The sequence below is a fragment of the Monodelphis domestica genome, chromosome 2 (assembly GCF_027887165.1).
Source record: "Monodelphis domestica isolate mMonDom1 chromosome 2, mMonDom1.pri, whole genome shotgun sequence".
NCBI lineage: Eukaryota > Metazoa > Chordata > Mammalia > Didelphimorphia > Didelphidae > Monodelphis > Monodelphis domestica.
Genome location: NC_077228.1, coordinates 379,676,294 through 379,696,701, shown reverse-complemented (window position 1 = coordinate 379,696,701; position 20,408 = coordinate 379,676,294). Strand labels below are relative to the sequence as shown.

Sequence of the window (20,408 nt, the reverse complement as noted above, 5' to 3'; positions counted from 1 at the left end):
AAATAGAGTTCAAAGGAAAGTTACCAACCAGGAGAACAGTCTCATACTAGAGATTTTTCTAATGTAGGAAGGTGATTGGCTCATGAGAAGTAGAAATTAAGGATCAAGTCAATTCTTTTATTTCATAAATAACTATAATATGAAAAGAAATCCTCTCTACACTATAATTGACAATTGGTGTACAAACCTTTGCTTGAAGATCTCTAGAAAGAATCTACTCTTTCTTGAGTTTTAAGGAAAATTTCAATATATTAAATTGAAATTATTATTCACTTTGTAATTTCTAATCAAGATTCCAAGTTTTGCTCTGGAGGTTGAACACAGAATAAATGTTCTTTCTATTAGGTATTCTATTCTATTCTATTAGCTATTGATCTTTCAAATATTTGAAGAAGGTCACTATGTTCCACCTAAGCTTTTTTTTTTAACCTAGAAATACCTCTTTTCTTAAAATGATCCTCCTATAGCATTATCTGAAGGCTATTTCATCAATTTTCCTAAAATGTTACACCCAGAGTTAAATGAATCATTACACATAGATTCTGATCAGAGCAAAGCACAATTATCATCTTTGTGTGGAGCACTCTTGATTCTGCCTTCATGGTATGCAATGAGGTTTTCTAAGATCTCTGTTACAGAAACCTTGATACTGAACACTCAACCTACACTAATCTGAATAGGCTGATTAGCCAGATTGTGTCCTCCATCACTGCCACTCTGAGATGTGATGGTTCCCTGAATGTTGATCTGACAGAATTCCAGACCAACTTGGTACCCTATCCCCGAATTTATTTCCCTCTTGGCACATATGCCCCAGTCATCTCTGCTGAGAAAGACTACCATTAGCAGCTGACTGACAGCACAGAGATCACCAATGCTTGCTTTGAGCCTGCCGATAAGATGGTGAAATGAGACCCTCCCCACAGGGAATACATGGCTTGCTGCCTGCTGTTCCATGGCTATGTGGTTCCCAAAGTTGTCAATGCCACCATTGCCACCATCAAGACAAAGAGTAGCATCCAGTTTGTGGGTTGTTGCCCAACTGGCTTCAAGGTTAGCATCAATTATGAGCCTTCCACTGTCATTCCTGGTGGTGGCCTGGCTAAGGAAAAGAAGGCTCTGTGCATGTTGACCAACACCATAGCCATTACTGAGGCCTGGGCTCACCTGGACCACAAGTTTAATCTGATATATGCCAAGCATGCTTTTGTTCATTGGTATGTGGGAGAGGGAATGAAGAAAGGAGAGTTCTCTGAGGCACCAGAGGATATGGCAGCTCTAGAGATAGATTGTGAGGAGTTTGGAGAAGTTACTGCAGATGAGGAAGATGAAGATGAGGAATATCAATGTGTTATTTTTTTCTTCTTCATGCATTGGGCCTTTCTCTTTTTTTCTCTTCTGTGAAAATGTCTTCTCTGTTCACTAAAAGTCAATACAAATGAAAATTGTCTTTAAAAAAAGTTAGTTTTTATCTGAGTCAAAAATTTTATTTTCTGCAAACAACATACAGTAGGATGTAATCTCTTAATCTTTTGTTTGATTGTGTGACTATGAAGATGTAGTATACTAAGGAAACTTGTTTTGTGAGTAGCTGCTTTTTTCTTTTCTATTTTTCTCATCAAGGATGTCTCATTCTTACAGGAATTCATAAAGATGAGAAAGTAGGCATATGACTTGGTAGTTGGTGGGTTTTGATCAGTGTTTTATTAAAATTATGGTAGAGAATTTCTACCCGTTTTTATTCCATCTTATTCTTCCTTTTATATCTTATAAAATGACCCCTCAACCCTTCCAAAATTTTACCCTTTGGAGGACAATAACTACAACAAATAATTACATAGAAATTTAAGTTCTGCAAAGTGCTTTATGTAAACCATATTACTTCAGAAAATGTCTAGTTTTCCCTAATCTTGTCCAAGCATTCTCAATTTCAGCATAAGTGCTACCTAATTTCCAACACATGTCATATTTTTAACTGAAGTTTTAGAGATCAAATCCAGTAACAACAATTATGTAACTAAATGTTACTTCATAACAGTAAAGATAATTATTTTAATGGCAAGACTATATTTTTTAAATCACTTCAATACATTTAATCAACTGAACATCAAGATAATCCTCTGAAGGAGATAGTTATTTTGTAAATGTTAAAGATAAGTAAATTCAGGCTGATCACACTTCAGGTAAGAAGCAGTATTTAAATCCAAGTGTTGTCTGACTCTACCTCTGGGTATTATATTTGCTATGTCCTGCTGCTTCTCCAATATGGTACTATGTGTCAAGGACTCATAGAACAAAGTATGTATCCTTGTTCTTAAGGATTTTATATACTTTATTGTCAGGATTCCAAACTGTTCCCATTGGCAAGAGTTCCTTCTCTTCTTTAAATACAAATATTTTGGAGATTCATTATGTTGCAAAACTGGGAATATCATTTCTCCAAGGAATCAAAGTTTGAGATACAAGTTGTTTGCAGCTTATTTACAATGATGAATTTTATTCAAGAAGAAATATCAGTGCAAAAATGTAAGATTGAAAAAGGAGGTGGGTCAATCTATTAAGATATAGGGATAGACATATAGCAGATTGGATTAGAACCCAAAACCCTACCATTTGTTGTCTTCAAGAAACACATATGAGGCGGGTTTGACACTCACAAGGTTAGAATTAAAGGTTGGAGTAAGACCTTTTGGGCCTCAACCGATAGAAAGAAGGCAGGATTTGCAATCATGATATCTGACAAAGCCAAAGCAAAAATAGACCTGATCAAAAGGGATAGGGAATGTAAATATATTCTGTTAAAAGGGAGTATAGACAATGAAGAAATATCACTAATCAACATATATGCACCAAATGGTATAGCATCCAAATCTTTAATAGAGAAACTAGGAGAATTGAAGGAGGAAATAGACAGTAAAACCATATTAGTGGGAGACTTGAACCAACCACTATCAAATTTAGATAAATCAAACCAAAAAATATACAAGAAAGAGGTAAAAGAGGTGAATGAAATCTTAGAAAAATTAGAGTTAATAGACATATGGAGAAAAATAAATAGGGACAAAAAGGAATACACCTTCTTTTCAGCACCACATGGTACATTCACAAAAATAAATCATACACTAGGTCACAGAAACATGGCACTCAAATGCAGAAAAGCAGAAATAAAAAATGCAGCCTTTTCAGATCACAAGGCAATAAAAATATTGATCAGTAAGGGTACATGGAGAGCCAAATCAAAAATTAATTGGAAATTAAATAATATGATACTCCAAAATCGGATAGTTAGAGAAGAAATCATAGAAACAATTAATAATTTCGTTGAAGAAAATGACAACGGTGAAACATCCTTTCAAACCTTATGGGATGCAGCCAAGGCAGTATGTAGAGGAAAATTCATATCCCTGAGTGCATATATTATCAAATTAGGGAGGACAGAGATCAAGGAATTGGAAATGCAAATTAAAAACTTGAGAACGAACAAATTAAACCCCCCCAGAAGAAAACCAAACTAGAAACCCTAAAAATTAAGGGAGAAATTAATAAAATCGAAAGTGACAGAACTATTGACCTAATAAATAAGACTAGAAGCTGGTACTTTGAAAAAACAGACAAAATAAACAAAGTACTGGTCAATCTAATTAAAAAAAGGAAAGAAGAAAGGCAAATTAACAGCATTAAGGATGAAAAGGGGGATCTCACCTCCAATGAAGAGAAAATTAAGGCAATCATTAAAAACTACTTTGCCCAACTATATGGCAATAAATATACCAACCTAGGTGATATAGATGAATATTTACAAAAATACAAATTGCCTAGATTAACAGAAGAAGAAATAGATTTCTTAAATAATCCCATATCAGAAAAAGAAATCCAATAGGCCATCAAAGAACTTCCTAAGAAAAAATCCACAGGGCCTGATGGATTCACCAGTGAATTCTATCAAACATTCAAAGAACAGCTAACTCCAATACTATACAAACTATTTGACATAATAAGCAAAGAGGGAGTTCTACCAAACTCCTTTAATAACACAAACATGGTACTAATTCCAAAGCCAGGCAGGCCAAAAACAGAGAAAGAAAATTATAGACCAATCTCCCTAATGAATATAGATGCAAAAATCTTAAATAGGATACTAGCAAAAAGACTCCAGCAAGTGATCAGAAGGGTCATCCACCATGATCAAGTAGGATTTATACCAGGGATGGAGGGCTGGTTCAATATTAGGAAAACTATCCACATAATTGACCACATCAACAAGCAAACCAACAAGAACCACATGATTATCTCAATAGATGCAGAAAAAGCCTTTGATAACATACAACAGCCATTCACTAGAAAGCATAGGAATAGAAGGGTCATTCCTAAAAATAATAAACAGTATATATCTAAAACCATCAACTAATATCATCTGCAATGGGGATAAACTAAATCCATTCCCATTAAGATCAGGAGTGAAACAAGGATGCCCATTATCACCTCTATTATTTGACATTGTATTAGAAACACTAGCAGTAGCAATTAGAGAAGAAAAAGAAATTGAAGGCATTAAAATAGGCAAGGAGGAGACCAAATTATCACTCTTTGCAGATGACATGATGGTCTACTTAAAGAATCCTAGTGATTCAACCAAAAAGCTAATCGAAATAATCAACAACTTTAGCAAAGTTGCAGGATACAAAAAAAAACCCACATAAGTCATCAGCATTTCTATATAATTCCAACACAGCTCAGCAGCAAGAACTAGAAAGAGAAATCCCATTCAAAATTACCTTAGACAAAATAAAATACTTAGGAATCTATCTCCTGAGACAAACACAGGATCTATATGAACACAACTACAAAACACTCTCCACACAACTAAAACTAGACTTGAACAATTGGAAGAACATTAACTGCTCATGGGTAGGACGAGCCAATATACTAAAAATGACCATCCTACCCAAACTCATCTATCTATTTAGTGCCATACCCATGGAACTTCCAAACATTTTTTTTTACTGATTTAGAAAAAACCATAACAAAGTTCATTTGGAAGAACAAAAGATCAAGGATATCCAGGGAAATAATGAAAAAAAAATACAAGGGAAGGGGGACTTGCAGTCCCAGATCTCAGACTATATTATAAAGCAGTGGTCATCAAAACAATTTGGTACTGGCTAAGAGACAGAAAGGAGGATCAGTGGAATAGACTGGGGTCAAGCGACCTCAGCAAGACAGTATATGACAAACCCAAAAATCCCAGCTTTTGGGACAAAAATCCACTATTTCATAAAAACTTCTGGGAAAATTTGAGGACAGTGTGGGAAAGATTAGGTTTAGATCAACACCTCACACCCTACACCAAGATAAATTCCAAATGGGTGAATGACTTGAACATAAAGAAGGAAACTATAAGAAAATTAGGCGAACACAGAATTGTATACATGTCAGACCTTTTGGAAGGGAAAGACTTCAAAACCAAGCAAGAATTAGAAAGAGTTACAAAATGCAAAATAAATAATCTGGAATACATCAAATTAAAAAGTTTTTGTACAAACAAAACCAATGTAAGCAAAATCAGAAGGGTAGCAACAAATTGGGAAACAATCTTCATAAAAACCTCTGACAAAGGTTTAATTACTCAAATTTACAAAGAACTAAATCAATTGTACAAAAAATCAAGCCATTCTCCAATTGACAAATGGGCAAGGGACATGAACAGGCAGTTTTCAGCCAAAGAAATCAAAACTATTAATAAGCACATGAAAAAGTGCTCTACATCTCTTATAATCAGAGAGATGCAAATCAAAACAACTCTGAGGTATCACCTCACACCTAGCAGATTGGCTAACATGACAGCTATGCAAAGTAATGAATGCTGGAGGGGATGTGGCAAAGTGGGGACAATAATTCATTGCTGGTGGAGTTGTGAATTGATCCAGCTATTCTGGAGGGCAATTTGGAACTATGCCCAAAGGGTGATAAGGGACAGTCTGCCCTTTGATCCAGCTATAGCACTGCTGGGTTTGTACCCCAAAGAGATAATAAGGAAAAAGACTTGTACAAGAATATTCATAGCTGCGCTCTTTGTGGTGGCCAAAAATTGGAAAACAAGGGGATGCCCATCAATTGGGGAATGGCTGAACAAACTGTGGTATATGTTGGTGATGGAATACTATTGTGCTAAAAGGAATAATAAAGTGGAGGAATTCCATGGAGACTGAAACAACCTCCAGGAAGTGATGCAGAGCGAAAGGAGCAGAACCAGGAGAACATTATACACAGAGACTGATACATTGTGGTACAATCGAAGGTGATGGACTTCTCCATTAGTGTCAATGTCCCTGAACAAGCTGCAGGTATCTAAAAAATACTATCCACAAGCAGAGGATAAACTGTGGGAGTAAAAACACCGATGAAAAGCAACTGCTTGACTACAGGGGTTGAGGGAATATGACTGAGGAGAGACTCTAAATGAACACTCTAATGCAAATACCAACAACAGGGAAATGGGTTTGAGTCAAGAGCACATGTGATAACCAGTGGAATCGTGCATTGTCTATGGGAGAGGGAAAGGTGGTGGGAAGGGGGGGAGGGGAGGAAAAGAAAATGATCTTTGTTTCCAGAGAATAATGTTTGTAAATGACCAAATAAAATAATGTTCAAAATTAAAAAAAAAAGATATAGGGATAACAGAGCTAATAGCTCAAGTTGTTTACTGGAACCTTTGAAATGAAATCAACAAAACAAACAAGTAACCACAATGAAAGGCATTTAGCTCATCCTTTGTGGAAGACTGAGCGGAGGCAAGAAATATACAGAATGGGAGGAATCATGAATAGATTATGAGATATATCAATGGAGTAGGGAAATCATTGATATAATCAGCAATTCTTTGCAATATAACTGATACCAGTAGAAGTTATTATCCCATTTCAACATCCTACTCCTTCTTAAAATCAGGAAGATTCACCTTCAAAGTTTCTTTTACATTTTTAAAATTTGTATTATCTGAAACAATACAAAATAATAGGAATATTTTATACGTTAAAAATGGTAACAATCATGGCATCTCTTGTAAACAATACACAACAATTTGCAAAGGTGACTGTTTCCGTTCAAATTTCAATGACTCACTACCATTTGACCTGTGGCCAGGGCTACATAGCATCAACCATCTACATGAAGTGAGAATCCTAGTTAAACATCTAAATTTTGAAAGTCACAGACAATCACTTTGGAAATGATTAAATTTCTATTAGGAAATTATTAACATTTTTCTTAACTCACAATCATCCATAATGCCGACAATTATTAGATGATTATTGACTGGTTTACTAATTGCTTACCCTGGAAACCTGTCATAATGGATTCCTTTCCAAAAAGAAGATTGCTACATCCACATCCAAATTTGACATAGTAAGGAGGCATTTTAGACTTGTCTTTAGACCAAAGAGAGAAAGCACAAATAAAACCTTGCACTTATTCAAAGTTTTGCAACATTTTCTGTAAAAGTTAATTTCAAAATAAAGTGAACTCCCAAAGAGCTATTCTGTAAACCAATGTCTGACTTTGGCTCTGTGTGTACATTTTATTCAAATTTTATTTTTTTCTAGGACTCTGCACATACTCTCATCCCTATTAGTTTAGTCAAAGTTAAAATGAAAAAGACCTATATATATGATGAGATACATTTGGATGGAGCTTATGGGAGGTCTCAGTCCTTAGTAATAGCAAAATGATTATATTCCTCTCCTAAGGGTGTTCCTTCCATTTTTCCAACATTTCATAATCTTTTAAAACCTGTCTTTATTGCCAACTCAGTTATATGCTCAATATGTCTAAAAAGGAATATGAAAAAAAAGTATTGAGTTTATTTTAATCTCCTATTAATCTGTGAACAAAATGACTTCTATGCAAGAGAAGTGGGAGTTTCTTTTTTGTAATCTTAAAAGTAAATAAGGAAAGAAAACTTTTATATAGCTTAGGGTGAGTTTTGTAAACATGTTGTATGTATGTTTAAATGACAACAATAAGTATAAATCAGTATTTGTTATATGTTTCACTTGATAATAAAGACTCACACTTTATATTTATTATGAATTTAGTAAACAAGAATGAAGGGGATATGCAAACAACTTGGGGTGTGTGTGTTATGATAAATTCTACATGATAAGCTTTACCTAGATTATATCAGGAGGACATGATCATGACCTGGATTTTGTTTTTGTTGTCACACATAGATATTGAATAAACTATATAATACAAATAAAGATTTCCTAGACTTATTTCCTGGTTATTGTTTCCTTATTTTTTTTTATTTGAATTCCCCTACCCTTTTGAAAAAGGGAGGGAATGGTAAAGGAGGGGAGGAAAGATATGAAGGGAAGGGAAAAGGAGAGGAGGGAGAAAATTCATACACCAGGTAACACTTGGTCTAAATATAAACCTGCTATCACCAGAATATGTGGGTGGAACTCAAAGGAAATTGTAAACAAAAGTGATAAATGTAAAATAAGTGATAAATATGTTAGTGAAGCATATGCTGCAATTTTCTTACAGTTATATTTTTGAAACCAAAGATTGAAACAAAAGTCACCTTTTTGAAGATGCTCTGGTGATATGTTTTCAAGTCACAAAGACCAGTGTGAGTCCTGGGTTCTGACAGCTATTGAGTGAAACAAACTGTAAGCTAATTAATTGAAGATTTGCTTGGGCTGGAAATGGAAAAATGCCTGAAGCTAAAATAAATGGTTCATTATCCTATAATAATTAAACATCTGAAGTATGGGCTGCTTTTATAGACTGATAATTAAATGATATGTAGTAAATGATAAGATACATTGTTACTGAATTGTAATGGTTCTTTGAGATTTCTTTCAATAGATATCTTTTAAGTGCCTTTCTAGAGCCTAGTTTTCTAGACAGAAGAACTGGAAAGGTAAAAACTACCTAATAGGAGATGGTGAATTTTCTTTTACTATATTTATTTAGGCAACAGTTGGATTGAATTATTTTGAAGAAGAAATCCTTGTTCAGGTACAGGTGCAATAAAATGTCCTCTACAGTCCTTTTTAGGCTTGACATTCTGTATTTTTAAACAATTGGATATTTCCTCTTAATTTTAATACTAATCTACCTTCTTTATTTTTTTTCTCACTTTCTTCCCTATGTACGTTATGTTTGCAACCATCTCTTTGGAAAACATCTTCCATGGTGTCCTAAGTATAATGGAGTAAAGCTTAGATAAACACAAAACATTCCTATGTTTGAAGGCATTTTAGTCAGTCTTATAAAAATCAATAATTAAAGGCCCAAAAATGTGTTAACAAAGTATACATTGTGATTAGGAAAGAGTAGTAGAAATCCTAAGAAATATTGACTTTGGAATGAATAAAAGGTAATTCTTGGATTCAAAAAAGCTTGGTCAATTCTTGCCTCTGGTACAGATTGGTTATGTGACCCTGTAAATACCTATTAACTTTTTGGGTAACAAAGCAGTGTTAACCTCCTCAACATCTTAGGCAACTATAAAAATATATGGAATATTGATGAATCCATTTACCTTGTTAGGGTGAAGAAGTTTACATGCCTGTAACTAGTGCAATGATTTAATTCCTGACTTCTAAATTTTTTCATTTTTATAGCACTTTAAAAATATGAAATAGTCTCCTCTCAATAACCAAGGAGGTAGACATCAACCAACAAATATTTGTTAAAGGCCTTCTATGTGACAGGCTTTTGAGATACAAATACAATGAAGCAATGAAAAATCCCCACTTTAAAAGAATTAACTTCTATTTGGGGACATATATGTCAATGTCAACATTTATATTTATATCTGTTTACTAAAGCATGAGCCTATAAGCCTTAAACATGTGACATGTGGGTTGATTTTTACAGGCTAATAATTTAAAGAATCAATATTAATTAATCAAATATTTACTAAACATCTACTATATACTACGCATTGTGCTAAATGCTAGAGATACAAAAAAAATGTCAAAAGATAGCCCTTGCCTTCAAGGATCTTATGATATTATGGGCAAGATAACCTGTAAACGTATATAGAGCAATTTATATACTGGATAAACAAGCAATTTCAGGAGAAGGCAGTAGAATTAAGAAAACTTGAAAAAGACATCTAGTTAAAGAAATTTGATTTGGGATTTGAAGACAGCTGATTGGTTGGTAGACAGAGTGGAAAATTGAGAGCATTCCAGGCATGGGGGAATAATCAAAGCAAATACCTGGAGCCAGGAGATTCAGGTTTAGGATATCTTATTCCTATAACAGTCAGAAGGCCAATTCATAGCATCAAAGCTAATGTGTAGGGAAGTAATGTGTAAGAAGCCTGGAAAGGTAGGAGAGGGCTAGGCTATGAAAGACTTTGAATTACAAACACAAGATTTAGTATTTTATTTAAAGGTAATAGGGAACTATTGGAGTTTATTGAGTAGAGAGATGGTAAAACATAATCAAATCTGTGCTTTAGGAAAATCACTTTAGAGCGTGAGTGGATAATGCATTGGAGTGGGGAAAGACATGAAGCAGGAGATTCACCAGCAATCTACTGCAGTCGCTTCCACTAGACTGGTGGGAATGTGAGGGGGAAAGAAGGTGGTGCATATGAGAGACATTGCAAAATTGAAATTGCCAAACTTTTGCAATAGATTGGATATGGCGGGAGGAGATAATGAGGAGTCTAGAATGATTCCTAGGTTGCAAGCTTAAGGGACCAGGAGGGTGGTTTTGTAGTCTACATTAATAGAGAAGCAAGGAAAGGTAAGGAGAAAGATAGAGTTCTATTTTGGATATGTTAAGTTGAAGATGTTTACTGGATATTCAGTTTGAAATGTCTGAAAGGCATTTGGGGATGAAAAATTGAAGGTCAGCAGAGAGTTTGGGGTAGGATAGGTAGAATTGAACTTCTTCTTTAACACAGATATAGTAATTAAATCCATGAGGGAGACTGAGATGACCAAGTGAAGTAATATATATATAGAGAAGAGGGCTGAGGACAGAACCCTGAGGGATACCATTGGTGAGAGGGAATTATCTGCATGAGGATCCTGCAGGGAAGACAGATGAGAAATAGTCAGATAGGTAGGAGGAAAACCAAGAGAGAATGGTGTCCTGAAAACCTAGAATGAAGAGAATATCAAGGAGAGAATGATAATGGTGCTCAAGGTTGAAGAGAAATTAATGAAAATGAGCATTGAGAAAAAGATTATGATTTGATAATGAAAACATCATTAGTAATTAGAGACAGCATTGTAATAGAATGATATCAGAAACTGGATTAGGAGGGGTTAAGGGAATGGACTAAGGGGTTAAGAGAGATAGTGGAGGCACTTTCTATAGGTGGCTTTTTTAAAGGAGTTTAGCTACAAAGGGCAAAAGACACATATGACTATATAGTTAGGGAGAAGAGAAGGATCGTGTAAGGATTTGTTTTTTCAGTACTGAAAGACATGAGTATGTTTGTAGGCTGCAGGAAATGGGCTACTAGTTGGGGGAGATTAAAAAATAGAACGAAAATCAGAGCAATTAGAGGATACAGGATGGAATGGGATCACTTGAGCAAGTAGAGAGGTTGCCTTTGGCAATGAGTAAGGCCACTTCATAATGTGATATGAGGTAAAGGAGGAAAGAGTGGCAGAAGGCTTCAGAGTGATAACAAATAGGGAAGGTGGGAGAAGAGGGAACTTATAGCAAATGGCTTCAATTTTTTCCCTATAAAATATGAAGGAAGAATCTTAATTGAGAATGGGGAAGGGGAAGCAATAGGAGGTTTGAAGAGAGATGAAAAGGTTTGAATAGATAAATAGAATAAATAAAACGAGACTAACAATGTAGTTAGATACAAGGCACAAATTGTTGAAAGCTTTAGGAAGAGATTCATGTAGAAGGGGCTTGGGATGCTTCTTGAACAGAGAGTGATTTTTTGAGACAGAGGTAAGGAGGTGAAGAGGGAGATCATTCCAGGGATGGTGGGCATGGGAGGCTGGAGAGAAGGGAGATCTGTACAAAAACATGGAAGCAGAACAGATATTGTACTTCTATCTTTCAGTGGAAGAAACCCAGAGCAGTTAATTCATAGCTTTTTATTTATTTATTTTATATAATAATATAATATAATTATTATTTATTATTTGTTATGTATAATAATATTATCTTAGATAATATTATTCTTTATTATTATAGTATTTATAATCAGAATTAGGTTTCCCTCACTCCAAGCCTATTATTCTTTACAATTTACTGCTTCCTTTAAATGTCTTTTTCAAAAGCAGTGATCTTCACATCTGACCCATTCTACATTTGACCTTGGTTGATAAAAAACCAACACCTGAGAATATCATCTTTACAAGGCTGGCAATTGTTTGTGTGGCTTTTATATTGAGTAGATGTAGGCGACTCTTCGTACCAACTGTGTTTTCTCAAGGTACCATGACAATTTTTTTTCTGGTCACAAAAAACTTCAGATCTTTGGGTTTTTTTCCCTTCTCATCTGATACCTCACACTAAATATGTACCTTTGGAAATGGGTGCAAATTTGGGGTTATATATGGGTCACAGTAAATTAAGTTTCAAGTTATTCTTGATTACTTCTCAGTCCTCTCATTGCCATGACTGTGATTACTCTGCATTGCTAAACATAGTTCAAAATTTTTCAAAGCATTGCATGACTGTTCAGAATCTATAGACCATTTTTTCACAGAGTGGAGATGGATGAAAATATGCATAGCCTTTACAAGAACAGTTTATATGAAAACAAGCCATTCATTTAGAAGCCAGTAGTGAATCAAGGTGCCTCTCACTTCCCTAGAAGCTGTCATCTTTTTGAGGAATAATGTTCCCTTTGACAATGTTAGTTATCTTCATTAAAGAGAAATATAAAGGATTTTCTTTTTTGCTGGAGTTTTTTCTTCCCTCTTTTTCTGATCACTCACTTATTTGTTTCATATGTTGTCATGGTGATATATTATTTTTGAATAAAATACTGTTCTTATAGCATCCTTGGAGGTAGGTCCTAATCTATTTTCCTCTTCAGTTATCATCCTTCATATAGTAGTGTCCAAGTGATATATGTGAGGGTCACCATTGAAAGAAGGAAGCAATGAGTCAACAAGCATTTATTGAATGCCTTCTATGTTTTCAGAGCTGTGCAATTCATTATGGAGTGAATGAGGAAATGTAAAACCTGACTTTCTGATTCTGCTTTTAGCATTACCAGTATGAAAATGCAGTCCAAGGCTTCAGAGTTGTGTTTTAATTCTTCATTCCCATTTGTATTTGCTTTTTTATTTTAGAATTTGTGTATATGAATGAATGAAAAAGAATTTATTAAATGCTTATTATTTATTTGCCAAATGCTAAAAATACAAAATTATAGTCTGAACAATCAAAGAGCTTACTTGCTTAATTTAATTGGGTGAGGATGGATGGCATTACCTAGGTGGTTCAGTGGATAGAGTGCTAGAGCTGAAATCAGGATGACTCATCTTCCTAACTACAAATCTGCCTCACACACATATTAGCTATGTAATCCTGGGCACATATTTTACCCTGTTTGCCTCAATTTCCTCTAAATGAGCTGGAGAAAGAAATGACAAACCACTATAGTACCTTTGCCAAGAAATTGCCAAGAAAACACCAAAAGGTGTTACATAGACTAAGATACAATTGAAATGACTGAACAACAAAAATGGCACCCGTGTGGGGCACCTGGGTAGCTCAGTGGATTGAAAGTCATGTCTGTAGACAGGCAAGGTCTTAGGTTCAAATCTGACCTCAGACACTTTCTAGCTGCGTGACCCTAGGCAAGTCACTTAACTCCCATTGTTTAGCCCTTACCACAAGTCTGCCTTAGAAACAAAACACAGTATTGATTCTAAGCTGGAAGGTAAGGATTTTAGGGGAAAATGGCATCTAGGGCAATGTATTAGGGTTTAGAAAGTCAGAAGGATGGTTAATAGAGCCACAGGAGTCTAGATTGACACTTTCCAGTAGAAAAAGCACCACTGAGGTCATTAGGCAATGCTTATGTTCAGCAAAAATCAGTTGGTAAGAAGAAAGGTAAATCTATGACGGGATGTGTTACTAGCATATGGCAGTATCACACATAGGTGTTTCTTTTAATAATAACCTGTTGAAATATTTTTGATAGGGATAGATCCTGGAACAGGGAATTTGTTAGCATAGGGAGCTTTCAGATAAGAAGATTCTATTCTAGCACAGGTCAGCATCCTCTCTGCAATCTGTCAACTTAGAGAATTGTTTAGAGACCACGAGTGAGAACTCTACAAAAATAACCCACCACAATCACTTGTTTTAATAGATGAATTGGTTATACACTCTGATGAGCAAGTTGAGACTGATTGACTTAGTTTGTCCTAACTGAGACTACCTTGCACTGGAGCTAAGACCACCTGGCCCTGACAATGACTCAGAAGCAGACGTTCAAATGAAGAAGGTTTTGCATACTGCATCTTGACAAGTGTTTCAAGTAATAGGAAGGACTGAACCCAGAGGTAAAACTTTTTCTATCTCATGTTTAAGTCAAACATACACTAAGTGTAGGAAATATTATAAAGATTCATGCTTTAGGCTAACCTTGCATTTGTAGGGTCAGATTTAGAAGTTCAGATTTAGGGAGGCAGCATTATAATTCTGAGGAAATTTATTGTTAGCCTATGCCATCATCTGGCATTGCTATGGGATCCATAGGTCAGACATAGATCCATAAGATGCAAGAGAAAAATGATTATAAGGCCAATGGTGAAAATAGAATGTTCCAGGTGAAACTGGTTAAAGACATACATGGTTGGCATAATGAATGTATTCTTTACTCATTCAGTGGGTGCAGTAAAAGTAATTAAATATATTCATTGACTCACATGCCAATCATTTCATGTTTAATATGATCCTATTTCATTATTATTGTTTCTTTTTCTTTTATATGCTTTATATTAGCATGATGTCATTTTCTTCTCTGACTCATTTTATAGATGAGAAAACTGAGGCATATAAGACTAAATGACTTACTAATGTCTGAGGCCAGATTTGAACTCAGGAAAATGTCTTAACTGCAGATCTGGAACTCTATCCACTCTGCCATCTAAGTGTCCTAGCTTCCTGTTAGGTGTACAAGAGAAGACCAGAAACCTCTGATGTGAGGGCTTGCCAAGTCCTTTTCTCCCATGGTCTCCACTTGCTCCCCAGCTCTCACCTGTGACTTCAAAAAGCTGTAGAATGCAGAGTGGTCATACCATAGTAAACTGTCTCAGCAGCTTAGCTAAATCAGGTTGAGGGTAATGGACAGGTCCAAGACACATCAGTGAGATAGAGGGTTGTCTACCCCAGGCATGTGAAGACTTCCCTTGGTAGAAGAGGAGAATGAGAACAATTTTGTTCCAACTGCCAAGAAGGTGCCTGGAGTAGGCACTGTATGACACTTAGACATCCATTAGACATTGAAGTAGCCAGAGTCATCCAAAGCATCCCAAGCCATCACTATAGCCTTGTTATTTGTCTTACCACTACTTTGATAACTTAGAAAGAAAGCATAAGCCTGATGGCTTTTTGTCAGTCTGCCTGACTTAAATCCAATTCATGTGTGAATTAAAAGACATCACTAGTGATGCCATTTTGTGTCCTCTTTGAGGATGAAGGTCAACAATCATTACCACCTTCAGATATTGTTGCTACATTAGTCTATAGTATGTGCTTAGTTTTGACATTAGGTGTCTGTCCATATCTACTGACATTATCTCTTGGATTTTGCTTTGCAGTTATGCATAACATTAGTATATAGACATTTATGTACTGCTGAGACACATGTATGTAATATAACCTACTTGAAATTTAGAACCATGGTCACTGAGGCACACTTTGAAGTGCTACTCAATATCATTATAACAACAATAATAGCACTATGGATGACAAAGATGAAAAACAACAAGAACAAAACAACAACTAGTGTTTATTGTAAAGATTAAAAATTAGGGGAGACTGAGGCAGGTAGAAATTAGTTTCTCTCTGCAAGGAGTATTATATTTTTTAGAGGTTTATTAAGGATTAAGAACTAAAGAATATACAAGTAAGAAACATGTGCCTAGGCCAGAGACCTAGACAAAATAACCTCACATCATGGAAGAGACGCCTCTGCTCCAAAATGAAAGTCCAAAAAAGACCCAAAAACCTTTGCCACAAGCTTAAATCCTTCCTCGATCTCGGCCCACCTCAGAATTCCTGTGAGATTACAAAGCATTTTGGGGAAGTGGAGCAAAAGGCTTGTGAGGATTGTAGTCCTGTATTTGAGTCTATTTTTTACATTATGGAAACCTCTTTAAGGTTTGTCCAGCACTTTGCAAATATTTCATTTCATCCTTACAATGGCTCAGGGAGGTAGGTCGATTGCAAATATTATTGATATTATTTGTTGTTAAAAAGCACTCTGAGATTATTATCTGGGACACTAGACTAATCATCCTTATTATATTAAATACTGATGTTTTTCCATGTTATTTATTTTTTATTTGGAAATTTTTATTTAATTAATTTATTATGAATATTTTTCCATGGTTACAAGATTCATGTTCTTTCCCTCCTCTCCCCTCACCTCCCTCCTGTAGCCAACGAGCAATTCCACTGGGTTTTACATGTGTCATTGATCAAGACCTATTTCATATTACTGATATTTACACTAGCATGATCGTTTAGTGTCTACATCCCAAATCATATCCCCATTGACCCATGTGATCAAGCAGTTGTTTTTCTTCTGCATTTCAAATCCCACAGTTCTTCCTCTGGATATGAATAGCGTTCTTTCTCATAAGTCTCTCAGAATTGTTCAGGATCATTGCATTGCTGCTAATAGAGAAATCCACTACATTCGATTGTACCACAGTGTATCTGTCACTGTGTATAAATGGTTCTGCTCCTTTCACTCTGAATCAATTCCTGGAAGTCATTCCAGTACTGATACAGTTTAATATGTGGTTTTATTTCAGATGACTACTGCCATTTTTTTCAAGGAACTCCATAATAACAGCTCCTGGAGAATGAATTTAATAAGGTTTTTGAGTACTAACTTGCATTCTGACATTTGCAACTGAGAGGAAAAACCATTCCTTCATTTTCATGAGAGGGAATTGTATATACTGCAATCTACAAGTTTGAAGGACTTGAGTCATTTCCAAGAATTTTAATAAAGATACTCATAATATGAGAAAATGCATGAAGATGGAGCCTGGTCTTCTTGTGAGTGTCTATAGAGAAACTACTACAGAAACAGTATCCCCAGTTCTTTCTGTGACTTAACATGCTAAATTAGAGAGAAGCAATATTATACAGCAATGGAAGTAGAAGGCAAAGGAAAGGATCACTGTGTTGGGGTAGAGGACAGAGAAATGTGGATGAACCATTGGTTCCCAAAAGACATTCTAGAACTTGTACTGAAACTATCCATTGGAGTTGTCTCTTTAAAAAAAAAAAACAACTTAGCTTCTGTCTTAGAATCAATACTCTTTATTGATTCTAAGCAGAAGGATGGTATGGGCTAGGCAATAAAGATTAAGTGGCTTGTCTAGGATCACACAGCTAGGAAGCAGCTGATATCAAATTTGAACCCAGGACCTCCTATTACCAGACCTGGTTCTCTACTGAATCACTTAACTGCCCTCTGTGATTACTTCTTTAAGGACTGAGGAAAATTCCAAGGGGTCTACAAACCACCTCCACTCCCAACATCCTGCTCATACCTGTTTAATAAAAGTAACTTCTGTGTTAATTTTTAATTTCTTTTATTCTTGTTTTCTATATTATGATTTTCTCTCATACATAAGAAAAGTCAGCTTGGATTCAGTAAAGATGGCTTGTATTTCTGTTCTAAGAAAAGGGAAATGGAGTAAGCCAGGATTTATTTGGAAATCCACAAAATTTAAATTAAGACAGAAAGCCACACCTCTCTCTTGATTATTAGTGAATTTCATAACTGAGGCTTTAAACTATTATTATTTATTCATAACTATTCATATAAAACAAAAATGGCTGAAAAAAATACCACAGGACATCTTATGTTCATAGGCTGAAAATGAGATAATTTAAGCAGGATATGGCTGATCCAAGTTTTAGAAGCCAGAGTGGCAGGGAAGAAAGCTTGAGGTCTAAGAAGTCATACCTTAATCTATCCACTAAGAACAAGATAAGGGAGAAATAGGAACCTTTTGCTTTTTTTCTTTCAAGAGGGAAAATGAAACAAGAGTCACCACACCAAATCCTTTCTCTATGACCCTTAAAGATAGTAGGATTCCTATGGGATAATTTGTTCCCTATTCCCTTATTAACATGTATTTCATTCTACATATATATTTTGCATGAAATAAATTTCTATAAGTTTATATTTTCCTCTTAGTGCCTTCATTTACATATCAAAATATCTGCTCCTGAGGTTTTTGTCAAGTATGCTTGAAGCCCCTTTATTCCATTAAAGATCCATTTCCTTCTCTCTTAACACCATTTGATTAGATTTAGTTTTGTCTTATGTTTTTTATGCAATTTTTTTCTCAACTTAGGGAATGTGTTCCAGCTTTCCCCCTTTTTTAAAATTCAAACTGCTGTATATAGTGTGAATTTTTCTAAATCTAGAGTTCTTTTAATTGCATCATGCAAAAAATATAGATGAACATTTGTCAAAAATCATAAAATAAACTTCTAAATATAATTAAACATAGCAGTCACGTCACTAAGGAGATCCTTTCCAGCTCCGAACTGACAAACCTATGATTAGTTTTTAGCTTTGGGCCTCTGTGAATTTGATAAGAATACCATCTATATAGCTTTACTGAAATCATTGGTTAAAATTATTAAGCAGTAGGAGATCAAACACAGATTCCTTGGGTACTATATGAGAGGTCTTCCAAATTGACATGGAAGGATTAAGGGCATGTTTCATTCTTTATGTTTTTATTCCAAGCTCTTAGTACATAACAGGTAATTAAGAAATGCTTCCTGAGAATAATTAATTTGAATTCAATATCATTAGATTTTCTTACAATAAGTTTTCATCTTTTCCTTGCTGGTATACATTTTTCATTTAAAAAAAGATAATGAGAATAATTTGATAATAAACTGATTCTAATTACTCATTTGCTTATTTCTTTGCTTATAAGTTTATATCATATTATTAAAGTGCCCAGCCTTTCTAAGAATTAGTAAAGATATGCTAATCTGAAAACAACCTTAAGACAAAAAAAATGCTTTTAGAAAAGTGTTGCAATGAGATTTTATCTACCTTATGAGTTATAGTCATTAAAAATTTTAACATTTTGAATAAATGTTCTGGTATTCTAAAATACTTTTCATATAATTTTAAATTATTAAATTTTCATGTGACTTTTCCCTCTTGCTTCTACTTTCTTTTCCCTGTATCCTTTAATATATCTTCCCATGTTTTTTACATATTTCACATTTTTCTTATTGCATAATAATATTCTAATCCATTAATATTTCATGTATTTAGTCATTTCCCTATAGGTGCATGTTCAGTTTCTTTCAATATTGTTCTTACACAGATGGCGGCAGGACAGAAGTCAAAACAGGATGAGCGAGGGGACTCTCCCACTAAACGCAACATGAAAGTTAGGCAGATAGAGTGGATTTCCACAATATAAGGGGGCAAAATTGTTCAAAGGAAAGTACAGGCTGACCTTCCCACACACATACCTACCAAGCCAGATGAAGAGCCAGAACTTGAGCAACTTTGGAACTCTAGGATGCGGGCCACACTAACAAAATAGCACCAGAGCCCTACCCTTGGAGGCTCTGTGCCCAGGAAGTGAGATTTGGAGCTTAATAGCACTGTACTCACTCAGACCTCTAGATCAGAGGCAATAACAGTGGCAGCAGCAGGGACAAGAAAGATAGTCTCAATGCAAAATACGATGAAGTGTGCTACACCACCATCACCAACAACAAAAAACACAGACCTACCTCTGGAAATCCCAGGCCCTGGAGTTGAAGTTTTGAGCTCCATAGCACTGGGCTCACTGGGGCCTCTGACAGGGTAGTGATGGTAGCCCCAAGGCAACACCTTACAAACCAGAAGGTAAGATAGAAATGATCAGAAACTTGCAATAATCCCAGTCCTTGATTGGGAAAATGAATAAATAGTAACAAAAAAAAAGCTCTTGACCCTGTAAAATTTCTACAGAGAAAAACAGCAAAAAATAGAAGCAACTAGAGAAGATGAGAAACAAGTCAACACATGTAAACTCTCCAAAAAATGGAAATTGGTTGTAAGTCCTAGAGGAACTCAAAAAGGAATTCAAGAACCAAGTCAGAGAGATAGAAGAAAAATGGGAAGACAAGTAGGAAGAAATATGAAAGCAATACAAAAATAAAATAATAACTTGAAA

General features: G+C 35.1%; 1 pseudogene; it reads left to right on the top strand.

Moving 5' to 3' along the window:
* The first annotated feature begins 581 nt into the window (after positions 1-581).
* LOC100029648 (tubulin alpha chain-like) lies at positions 582-1,341 on the top strand (annotated as a pseudogene).
* The last annotated feature ends 19,067 nt before the right edge of the window (positions 1,342-20,408 follow it).